The sequence below is a fragment of the Oryzias latipes genome, chromosome 24 (genome assembly GCF_002234675.1).
Source record: "Oryzias latipes chromosome 24, ASM223467v1".
Lineage (NCBI taxonomy): Eukaryota > Metazoa > Chordata > Actinopteri > Beloniformes > Adrianichthyidae > Oryzias > Oryzias latipes.
The window spans coordinates 14,164,561-14,177,314 of record NC_019882.2 but is presented as its reverse complement, the minus strand read 5'-3'; positions in this window follow the sequence as shown (position 1 = coordinate 14,177,314).

The window sequence follows — 12,754 nt, the reverse complement described above, 5'->3', positions numbered from 1 at the left end:
CAAAATAGTGTCTTAAAAAAACTAATTTATGAATTGTGAGAGGGACATAACTTTGACCCTAAACCTATTTTTTTGTTGCTGTTCTATTAGAGTTTAAAAATAAAAACGTAAAACGTTTAGAATCAACAGATACATAATTTTAATTTAAAAAAACATTTTCTATGTACAAATACAGTTATTACATACTGTGCATATTTGGTGAGGATTGTATTAATTGGATCCTGTAAGACTGAAGAGACAATCCAGTTCCCATGAACTTTTGAAAAGTAATTAGTTTGTGAAACAATTTCCGTCCAAGAGTTCAATTAAATCAAAAAACAAACTTTTTTTACACGTTTTATGTGTACTACCAATATGCAAAATCAAATAAACTTGATTTATTTGAACTTGTAAGTAGGACAAAGGAACATTAAGCTCTGAGGAATTTGTTATCAGTCCCATCCGCCAACATGAATATAAAAGAGAAATATGTTAAAAAATTTACAGCTAGCACTTTGTCTATTTGTCTATTACTCATAAAAGTGAACCATTGCAATCATTGCATTCTCTAAAGTAAATGATCTTGTTTGGTGGATGACTGCTTTACACATAAAACTTTTGACCAGCTTTAAACTCAAAAGAAAAGGAGTACGATTTGGGAGCCATAGGGAGAATTTGTGTTATCAATAAGAGAATTCACAGCCGCCCTGTGGCAACTTAGTCAATGAAAACTGTCCAGAAATCCCTGGAATGCTGACATTCAGCAGAAATCATGATCTTTAGGGACCCTGATAGAGACTTACCAAACAGCTGTTCTCCGATTGAGATGTTTCACTTTACGCATGAACATTTAAACTGATAAGACAAGTATTTACATGAGATAAAGTTGCCTGAACCAAGCACAGTTATGAAGATCTCGCTTGCATGCGCCTTCTTTTCTTTATTTGTTTATACATGTGGAGATTTGTGACTTATTGCATTCTTATGAACATTTGTGCATTGTGTGGTGAAACCCTCTCTACATCTTCAGACAACTAAAACACTTTACTTGACTGGCCTCCTCCCAAGCAAAACAGAAAAATAGCTTCTTTATGATTCAGCCTTGTTGTTATTGTTCTCCCTCCTAGGTTACCAAATTGTCTCTTTCCTTCTCTCATTAAATCTTCTTTGGCTTCTCATGATGAAATACAGCCTAAAGTTGTCTCCATTCTGTAAAAGAGCCCCGTTCAGTTGTCCTAACATGTTTACTATAAAGGTTTAGATTTAAAGCAGGTTAGAAGAGTCAGCCCATTAACAATAATGGTGAGCGTGCATTTGTGTGTATTGTGAGAGGGCTGACGCAGGGCGCAGGAATATGTTTACAGTTTGTTCGGCTGCATATCATTGGGGCAGCTTCTTCCCAGGGGAACAATGATCCTCTCTCATTAGGTCCTAAGAAACTGCATGTAAACCCACAGATGCAAGCACTTATGACTTAAGAGATGCAAATACACGGATGGGTAAATAGACGGTTCATCACTTTGTGTGAGCGTGTCAAAGAAAGATGATGAGAAAGTGAGGCATTCCTTTTTGGCTATGGGAAAAAAACACACTTGAGCCCACCACTGCATTTTAAGGAAAAGAGGTAAATTTTCCATCAGGTTTTGAGATTTTATAGATAAGTATCAGAGATAGAGAGGGGCAAAATGAAACCTGAAAGATTAATTTAAAAAATACCTCAAAGAACACTGTTAGTTAGCGTCCTTAAAAAAACATCTGGAAAAAAAACAACTGGGAAAGACTAAAAAAAGCAGCATCAAGGGAGTAATGGATGTGCACAAGAAAAAAAAATTCCATATACCAAAACTTCAAATAAACAAATAAAACTCAAAGCACTTACTCATGAATTTAGTTCAAAGCACTTAGTTTTAAGCTAAGCTTGTTGGATAGATGATTTAACATTTGATTATAAAATATTTAGTCATCTCAGGTCCAAAACTGCAAAAAAATGTCTTACTTTTCCATTTAAAGGCTTTTGCTTGTCTTTTCATCATAGTTTTTGCTAAGGTCAATTTTGACTAAAAGTCTTAGCATCTTGAAAAACTCTACAAGGTTCAGCTTTGCTGCTCAGCCCTTCTTCAAGAGAACTTAAGAACTTCAGGTAAACACAAAATCAAACAAATCGCGTAGCAGTTTTCTAAATGTACAGATTCAAACATTCAACCTGTGCAGTCCGACATTTAACTGGCAGTTTGATCTTTTTCTTTTTTATTTACGTTCTGGGAATTGCAAATCCTGACCTTAGAATGAACTTTCTGTCCGCTCCTGAAAAGGCTGGCAACCGTGTCTAATACTTTCCAGTTTGAAATCTATTTTGCTAATGAAAAAAGAGGGGTGCTACTTATGAAACATGATGCCTGCATTGGTGTTTTGCACAGATACAGTCCAGACCAATGTTTATCTTTGGCTTTTAAGCTATGAAGGTTTTATGCCCGGTAATACTCGAGTCACTCTTTCTTCTCTAGAATCCTAGCAGTAAGATTACTGTAAATTTATCACTATGTTAAATAAAAATGAGCAAAGTCACATAATTTTTTTTCCAATCTCCCAAAGGAATTGAATGTTTTTCTTTTTGTTCAAGCAGTCCCTGTAACTTTCCTGAGAAATATAAATACATTTTTTAAACTGAGTCTTCTCTGCATAGATGATCCGTCAAGCCAGTAAACTGGGTGTTTGTTAGGACCCCTGTGTTTTGTTTATGTCCAATGCACTTCAAAGACTCATTTTAAAAGAGCTACGAGAGAAAAGCTTTGGAGCGACTTACCGGCAGAGCTTTAAAATAAACCTTTAGCCCAGTGTCAAATGGTTATCAGGTATTTGACTCTTTGGAAGACCTAAAGAAGGTGAAAAATATACAGACTGAATATATAACATGGTTGGAAATTTTCTACTAAAAAAAAAAAATATAGGAATTGTGTTTTCATTGCGATAAAATGTCAGAGAAATATGTTTGGAATATGTCTTGAATTTTTTTTTGGGGGGGAATTTTACTTGAAAACAAAGAGTGTATCTTGGTCCCTATATTTATGTGTGAGGCTGAGATTAATGGTGTGTGAGCTTGCAGCGTAAAGGGAATCCAGTGCTCGTGTAATGCTGCTCAGAGGTCTTCCAGTGTAAACAGATATGTGGGAATGACCAAGCCTGTTTATACGATCTCCATTCTTACTGGGGACCAGTCCACCAGGCATCAAGGCAAAGACAACCCACGGGTCTCTCATGTGTAAATATCCACTCAGCTCTGCAGACGACGTGGAGGGGACTGTTCTGAAAATCCACGGATTCTGCAAGGGGAATCTGACGGGTCTGAAAATGATCTTCTGGCCTGGACTTTTGGGGTCATAATCTGCAAATCCTGGATTCCACAATAATACACAAAAATGCTCACGATAAGATGAACACATCCTGAAGTCCTGATGTCATGTAAATGTTAATAAACAATATTTTACTCTGAAATCAGGTCATCCCCGGATAACCAGGACAAGTAGGGGCAAAAGGAATTACACATCAGTGATGAAGAGAAGAAAAGACATTTTTTCCAGCTGCCTGGCTTTGAACTCTGAGATGTTATCACCCCATGGACCCCGTGTCAGATTTACTGGTCAAATATAAAAACACCACAGAGTCCATGTTTAGGCTGGTTTGGTAAGGGTGGCACGACCGTGAGCTTTATCTGATGCAGCCATGTTCCACAGAGAAAGCACCTGCTATTATGAGAACAGAAGGGAAACACTCCTGCAGCTGTGTCAGGAGGAAATCCAAGAATCCCCATGAACTTCTTGAGGAATTAGGATCGGGTCCAGTATTTTTCCTCAATTTTAATGATATATTACATAATTAATATTCAGTAAAAATTATTTTCCATTACAAAAAGAAAGCTCTGTTTAAAGCTGGTATACAGGAAATTCACACCATTAATTTGCAAACATCCAATAGAGGGCAGCACGAAATGTTTTTTTAAAATCAATCACATAAGGATAAAATACCTCCATTCCATAACCACTGTTGGACAAATTAAACTATTCATTTGTTTAAGTATAAAACACAAACAAAAAAACTACAATGAAAACAAAGTTTACATGAACCAAAGTCAGAATCCAATGTCAAGTTCCTCCCAAATGACATCTTTACTCGGTGGCCCAATTCCCATTTTATTGTTCCCAACAAAAAACAAAGAATGAGGAAAAATATCTGAGTTTTCTTCAAAATAGAAAAAAAAATCTTCATTTTGACATAAAACATTTAGCCTCCGTCATTTTTATGGGGAATTGGAAAAAAAAAAAAAACACACCCTTTATATGTGCTGTAATCTTGTGACTTTAGGAATGGCCATTTAAGCACTTTCTGTAACATGTGTGGATTGGCAGCTGCATTGCCTCATCATGGACTTACAGCCTGTTGTGGGGACTAAATGAGAGGATCTGAGCCACTTTCCCATTCATTTTGTTATTGTTGATTTTACAGATGAAGCATACTAAATGGATAGATTGCAAAGTCCTTTGTAGCTCTTTGGCTTTTGGTGACAGAACAGTATTTCTTCCTGAGAACTGGGACCTGTCGGCCGTTTAGTCATGCAGATGCACAGACAGTGTTTGGATAGGAAAGGGTTCGCCGTGAGCCTTTTGGAGTGGATTCTTCCTCTCACTGTGGAAAACAATTGCTTTGAAAACAATCTGAGAAGCGTGTTCTGAACAGCACCATAGCTTAGAGCTGTTTGTGGTGGGAGTTGGGGCAGACCTGACATTACTCATAATTTGTTGTATGTAATGTGTAAGAGACACGTTTCAAAGCAAAATTATAATTATAACCTGAATCAGCAGTTAATGAACACATAAACAGTAAAACATGATTTTCTGCTGTAACTCAGTGGTGTAAAGCACTGCTAATAACCTTTTAGTAAAATTTTACTAATTATAGCTTAAGTAATGTCTGTATTACTACAGACAAACCAACCAAAATGTCATAGTTCAAAGCAGCAAAACCGCCAGATTAGAAAAGACTTTTGAACAACTGTCATGTATTATACATTGGAAGTACTACTCACACTTGATGAGGCATGTAAGGAACATTTCAACACAAATTCAGATCAAGTTAGAAAATAACAGGTGTTGAGCACTGATGACCTGCCCACGGCCCCTAACATTCAGTCATTGGGATAGGCTCCAGCAACCCTGCAAACCGAAAGGGATTTATGGCAGTTACAGAACATCATACACATTACTTTAATAAAATCCAAAGGATCTGATTATGTTGTAAGTCCCACAGAATTTTATGTTGTAAAAGCTACAAATAAGTTATGAAGGAATTGGGGGGGGGGGGGGGGTATGAAAATAATTAAGATAATCTAAGGAATTATTTAAAGGTACATTGATCAATAACTTATGCCACTGTTAAGAGCGGGTATAAAATGATTCGGACTGTGCTGTAAAAAATACAAAATGGAATATGAATGGAGAATGTTTAAACTCTGAACTTTGACATGTTAATAATAAATAATAAAAACATGTTAGTCAGAAGGTAGTTCCGTTTCATATATATTAAATTCTAAATATGTACAATCAAAGAAATAAAAAAGCTGGAAACTCTTTTTTTCTTTCCCTGCTTGTTCACAAGTTCATACGTTTTCCTGACTGGGGGTGGGAGGTGTTGACACAGAAGATGTTTTTGGGTGGCATCTGGGGAGCGAGCCGGGGTAAAGGTGTAGAGTGATGTCAGGAGAAGGAGGAGTCCACGATAAGGGGTACTTTGTTTTGGCAACCAAGGATTTTGTTGTTTGAACAGTGTGCTGCACTTTGTCATGTTTGCAAACTCAAAAACACGTCTTATTGATTTGCACTTACTTGGTTTGCAGTGTAATAAATCATAACAAACAAGAAAAAAAAAGAAAACCTTCTTTTTTAAGCAAGTGACACACACACACATGCTGGCGCACAAATATTCACACACGAGTGCAGAGATATCTAAATTAATGGTCTCCTCGGGGAGTCATCCAAAGGCCACAGGCATTTGGGAGAAAAGATTCTTGGAAAAAGGCTTCATCATATGAACATTTGCTCATTAGTAACCCCATCTTAGCCATTCAGAGAGAGACAGAGGTACACACAGGGATACACAGACAAGGTCGTACACTTATCTTGTCGAAGAGGCTTTACAGTTTCTCCAAATGTCAATAAAAGTACGAGGAAGAGAGCGGGATGATGACGCTGGCACAAGAAATGAGGCAAAGAACAAAGGCAGTTCAAAGGGAATGAAAACATAAATGTAAAAAGGAATCTTAATTCTTGGTTTGCTGGACTCTCTTTCAGCTTCAGGCTCACTCTGCACAGGAAGTCTTTAAAGAGTTAGCCAATAAAGCCGTGTCAGATATATTGTATTCCCAGTCCTCTGCAGAGATATAAAACACTGGCCTCCCATTCATATCAGAGATGAGGATCAGTGTTTTATACAGTGTCCTCCTTTGGAGTTCAGAGGGTTTACTCAAACAGTCTTGTTGGGGTTTCAGTGGAATCGTTTCCGGTTTTGTTGAACACGATTTGCACCAAAAGGGTTTCCAGGGTGATATGTCAGTAGGTTTATTAACTGAAGAATCAGATTTTTTTTTTAATTTTCTTTTTTGTTTAGAATGAAAAAGTTCTATTTGCCCTTTAGATTTTCAGGTTTTGTGTCATGGTCATTTATTAGAACTCAGATCGATTTCTGAAGGGACATTCATTCGTTTGCATCTCCTACTCACATAAATTTAAAAGCTGAAAATAATAATGCATCCAAGAAATATACAGTACATTTTCATTTTCAAAGTGTAAAGATTTTAAAATATTAATATTACCAGAAAAAAAAAAATTCCAGTCCCTACAAAAACAAGTTGAGTTTTTTAACAAATTATGTTGCTCTAATGTCAATGTAGTATTTAAGATATACATTATAAGACTTTATCTCCATATTTATAATTCTTTCCTCACCATTATACAAGTAAATAAACAAAAGAATAAATAAATAAAGGCTATATCATCAGAAATCTGGGAGACTTTAAACAAATCCTCTCAAAAATAACTTAATAACCTTTATTTCTTCCAGAAGTCATACTGAACAGCTGATGTCAGAAAATCTTGAAGTGTGATGAGCCAATCAGCTCCCAGAGGCGCAATGCAGCAGCCGGCAGCCAAGTCGGTTGTTATGGCAATCACCTGGTAAAACTTGTAAACCTGTCTACTGTGCTGCTTGAAAGTAAGACCCACTTCATTCTCTTTGATAAAAATACCCTGGAAGTAACTAAGTGTCCCATTCTAATTTAGCCAGTTTCTAAACAAAAAGCTCTTTTTTTTTAATTACGACTTTAAAGTCGCACATTTACGAGAAAAAGTCATAGCTGTGAAATTACGAGAAAAAAGTCGTGAATTTAGTACTTTAAATCTCTTTTCTTTTTTTTCTTTTTGGTGGCCTTAAAATCTGTTGTATTTTACTAATACCTTACTGATTTAGAATACACAGAGGAGACTTCTCGTCATGAAGAGTGGATAAAGCAATCTCACCACATCTAAAACACATTGATCAGCTTCTAAAATGCTCTTGTGCCGTAAATTGTTCTTGTTGGTTCTTTGGGTTAATTTGGCAGCAAAATTCAACTAAACTCAGCTTTAATGTAAAACAATCTCATATAAGAGTTTACACTGAATTTGGCATTTTCTTGTCCTAAACTTTGGTAACTTTGTGTTGTCCAGGATTTTATCCTGTTTTGCACAATCAGAATCAGAATCCTTTAATATCATTGTACACAAGAGACTTGTTACAACGAAATTACTGCTGCTTGAACAAAATTAAAAATAAAGTTACATACGTTAGAATGAAACAGAAACATCGAAAATATGTGGAACTATGGATACATATTGATCCAACTTAAATACATGTATTGCACGTAACTTTCATTGCACTTCCAGACTGTTAGATATTGCACATGATTGTTATACAGATGTCACAGGTTCCCATTTTGTTTGGGACAGAGCTCTGAAGGGTTTTCTTTGTATATTTGTTGTACATTTTAGGTAAAGTAGAGTCATATCTATGTATGTATCTATCAGGTTAAATGAAAAGACCAAACAGAGAGAAATTAGTTGCTCTTTTCTACTTTAATATGTATACAATGCATTTGTAGCACAAAAATGATACTCATCGCAGGCTACAGTGAATGCAGTTTATTTACCCCCAACAAGGAAACAACCTGGAGGAGATTTTGTTTATTTGCACTACATTATAGAGGGCAGCCAAATTCAGTCGAATACAGGACTTGCTTCTATAACCAGGGGTTTGCTAAAAAACTGGTTAACAGCTTGCATTGCTCATGTTTTTCATACAGTAGACCTGAACAAATCACTGTGTGCACAAAAGCATATTAAAGATTAAACAAAACAAAAAAGATAATAAAAATCACATTTTAGAAATAAAAACAAAATCTTGTAACAAAAAACAAAACACAATTCCAAAAATATGAAACAAAACAAGAAGGAAATGTTTCAGAAAAAAAGTAATTTCCAGAAGTACAATAAAGCAAAAAAAATAAATCAAAAAATGTAGCTATTATGGGACGTCATTGATTGATTTGTTTGCCTTTTTGAACAGAAGTTATTTGACATAGCAATATCTGCTGACAGATGACATTTGTTTAAGTTTCTGGCCACAGCCACTGCAAAAGTTCAGCGATTCAGCTCTTTACAACAGTTCAGGCAAAACATCCATCTGCTTCTCCCCTTTTTAAAAATCAGACGTCATCTTCCAATCAGTGATGTCCCATACCTACCTTTTCTGGTTTCTTCTTTGGTTTCATTTTTTAACATTTCATTTTGATTTTTGGAAATTATGTTTTCCTTTTTTAACTGGCGTTCTGATCTCTAACATGTTTTTGCGTTGAATGATTTCTTGATGCACTTCAGGGCCACCTTAGTGTGTTTATTCCCAGTGTGCTTTAGTGCTATTCCACAGGCCCATAAGCCCAACAGTGATGCTTGACAAAGAGAATCTATAAACTAGCTGTGTTTCCCTGAGAAGTTGACCAATCAGAAAGAACCAAACTCCAGTAAGGCAAGGTCAAGTGTCAAAGACAAGGTGTGGTTAGACATTACCACACATAACCTTTCTAATTGAACACAAAAATGCAATTTGTTACATTTATTTTAGCATGATATGGCCTCTTTTTACTATCTCAAATGGAAAGTTTAATTTGGAAAAAAAAAACTAAATGTTTAACTTTGAGACACTTTTACTACAGTCAGAGCTATTATTAAAAGTGGACCATTGTTGCAAAATAACCCTAGATCTAGTTTTTTATCACAACCACTACACACTGATACAACTGCCCTCTGTCATTTTTCTCTCACTCTGGTTTTCTCCTTAATGCTCAGTTTTTAACATATTTGGAAAAGCATTTTATGTCTTATACAAACAAAAAAGGCTTGTTTGGAGGGAAGATAAGCAGCACCCATTGCTTTTCTGTTGATAAATCTGTTGAATCTCCTCCAAAATAAACATGCAACATATTACTAGAAGAGTCAGACAAAGTCGTCCTTTTTCCCCTTTTGTATTAAATTGATATTGTAAGTTAGTCCTGGACAGATCGGGAGATATGAAGCTCAGAAAAAAAAAAAAAGTGCAATAAAACAGATCGGGGGGAGGGAAGAGAAGAGGAGGTAAATCCAAACAGACCTGTGCCAGGTTATTTTTACGACAGCCCCATCAGCTATTATCTGTCCGCTGTGTTTTGGTTAGGTATAAATACAGACATGGGCAATACCTAAGGAGCAGAAGATTGAAGCACTAAATTCAGAATGGTTTCAGGTCTGTGTTTCACGAGATTGTAGCTCTTCTTCCTCTCTCTGGCTCACCTCCATGGTGGTGGCCAGACAAAAGAGAAGATGACAACAACAGTTTATTCCATTCTGCTTCTGCCCATATAAAAAGACTTTGGCTCTTTTTTTTGTTATGTTTCTGCTGTAAATAAATGTCTATTGATGAAGTCACCGAAAGAGTAAAATAAGAAGCACTTGTTTTTTATAAAAGGGGAATTTTCTGTGGAAAATTATTACAAAGAAAGGGATTGAACATGATATCATATCTGACATCAGACTTTTATCTGTGCACTCTCCAAACACCTGTGTTTAAGGCAGCGAGGAGAGATAAATGAGGAGTTTTAAACTTCAGCACACGAGAAATTAATCTTTCTGTGTGTGGGTCCACTCTTATGAATGACCATGCTGGTGTTAAAGTTGATAGATTCAGCATTATGTGCGTTCAAAAGCCACTGAGGCTACATCATCCAACTCTTAATTAAACATGAATTTCTCTGCTGTCTTTATCAACTACATAGAGGCACAGTTTACACACCTGCCGCCTCAGGGAATGAAGGTGACAGCTGTGTGCAAGTGAATGAGCTCTCTCCCCATCTGGCCATGTGTGTGAGAGTGTGAGGGAAGGTGAGGTGATGGCGAGTTTTGAAGTTGTGGAGAAATGATCTGCGAGGTTTATTATCTTAAATTAGCATCCAAGGGGGAGAGAAAGAGATAAAGACCACCATTTGGCTGACGGATCTGCTCTGTGTTTACTCCCAGACCAAAAAAAAAAAAAAAGAAAAGGGGGGAAAAGTAGTGTTGTAAAAAAGCAAACTGAAGTTTCATCTGTTCTGCATGAAGGCAGATGCTTTTAGTTATCTCTAAATTCAACAAAATATGGATGAAACACTCCTGCTAAAACTTAGCATTTAAATACAAGTGTGATACTCAAAATAAGTAATTATTTGAGGTTTTGGGAACTGAATAGATTAAATATCACCCTGACATGAATCCTCAGCATATGAAGGTTATAAGCTTATAACGTGAGTCACCTGATTTCCAGCTGGTTCATGTTTTTTTCAAGTGTGTGTTTGTGACTCTCCTTTGGAAAATAAACTGAAGAAAAGAGGGAAAGTTTGCTGAAATATTTATTTACTTGTTACTAAATAACTGCAATACACAATAAATGATAAATAGTAAACTAAAGTTGCAAGCACTTTCTTTTTCTACAGGTGTGTTGGACCAAAAAAATAGATCTGCCGATTTACATTTTAGGTTAAGATATAAGGATGCAGTTTGTCGTGCTCATTAAAGACCCACTGATAAAACTCATGTTTTTGGTGTTTTTGACACGTTCTTGTCACATTTTTCTGATTTTGGAGAACTTATGTAAAGAAAATTAAGCTTAAAATTGTGTTTCTGAGTATTCATCCATTCAGATTATGGTGAATCAGGATCAGACACAAAAATGCCATTTTAAAACGCTTGTTGGTGTGGCATAGAAGTTGCAATTGGCGGGTCACAAGCTCCCTGCTCCGCTCCATTTTGATGTATCCACTTGTAGACAAATAGATCCAAGTACGTCTTTGTTTTCCCACGTCTGAACTGCCATCTGGCTCAAAACTGTACAACTACATTGCTCCAATATTGCTGCCATTTTTGTTGGGCCACAAGTGTCAGGTTGGGGGTCATGGGGAGCTATGAGCTAGTGGGAGAGGGTGTAAACAGGTGGATGATGGAAACAGTCACTCAGTGTTTCTGTTGTGGTCTGGGCACAAATACTGGTGGCAGACCTTAAGATAATGGCTGCAAACATTTTAAAGCTCTGTTAAGGAAACTGGGGCAAGACCATGATGTGGACTCTGGTTCTGGAGGAGTCTGAGTCTCAATGAATAGGTCATCTTTATTAATGTTTAGGCAGCTTCAACTGTTTGAAGCTGAAGTGCAGTTGGTTTTTTTATGACTGCATTTGATTCTATTGAATTTTGCCTTTTAAAATTGTGCTTAGTTTTTTACTAGAAGTGTTTTTATAGATAAATTCACTCTCAAACCTGATAAAAATTTCAGTCAGACAACTCTTGCAGAAGAATATTTATTTCACGACATCTTTAGGTTTCACATCTTTAGGATGACATTCACAATTTGATTCACAACTTTGTTTTGGCATAAGGCTCCGTTCAATTCCTTGAGACAATTATTTTTCCATACACTTTCGGGTAACAACCCCGTAACGGAGCCCACAGGTGGAAGCCGGGGAGGAGGGAGGGGCAAAGAATGAGCGCTGAAGGTAAGAGAGAATGAACAATTGTACACCTGACTTAAATAGGACGCTAAGCAGGTGGGTTAATTAACTGACCCGCCCTAGGGGAATAACCTGCAATTCTGCCAAGTGTCTGCCCGAAATGCGACGAGTCGCTATAAAATATAAAGTGGGAAAAACAAGAATTCTCATATTAAACACATTTGAATAGGCAAGTGCCTAAAATCTTTCAGAATTGATCATATTTGATCATAAAATATAACAAAGTGTAAAAATGTATAAATACATTTCTTCTGAATGAATGTCGAGACCTTTTTTTCCTGCTTCAATCATAAACCATCAACAGAGCACATTTCAAAGCAGAAGGGAGAGGTAACACACTGTATCTTTTAATTCTTGCACACCCTTTTGGCAGAGCAGCAGAAAGGGTTTCTGCATGACTGCGTGGAACACAGTTATATTCTGATAAGCGTTTTTTCCATTTTGCCAATACATGAGATATCTTTATCTTTAAATTTGTAAATCAGCCTCTTAAATCACAAATGGCTTCAATTTCTGCATTGCCCGTCGAGCAGTTGCATTTATTTTGTGCTCAGCTTCCGTAAAACTTTTTGGAACGTTGTTGTTTTCAGTCTGCAGAAATACTCTTATTTCGTCTACCAAA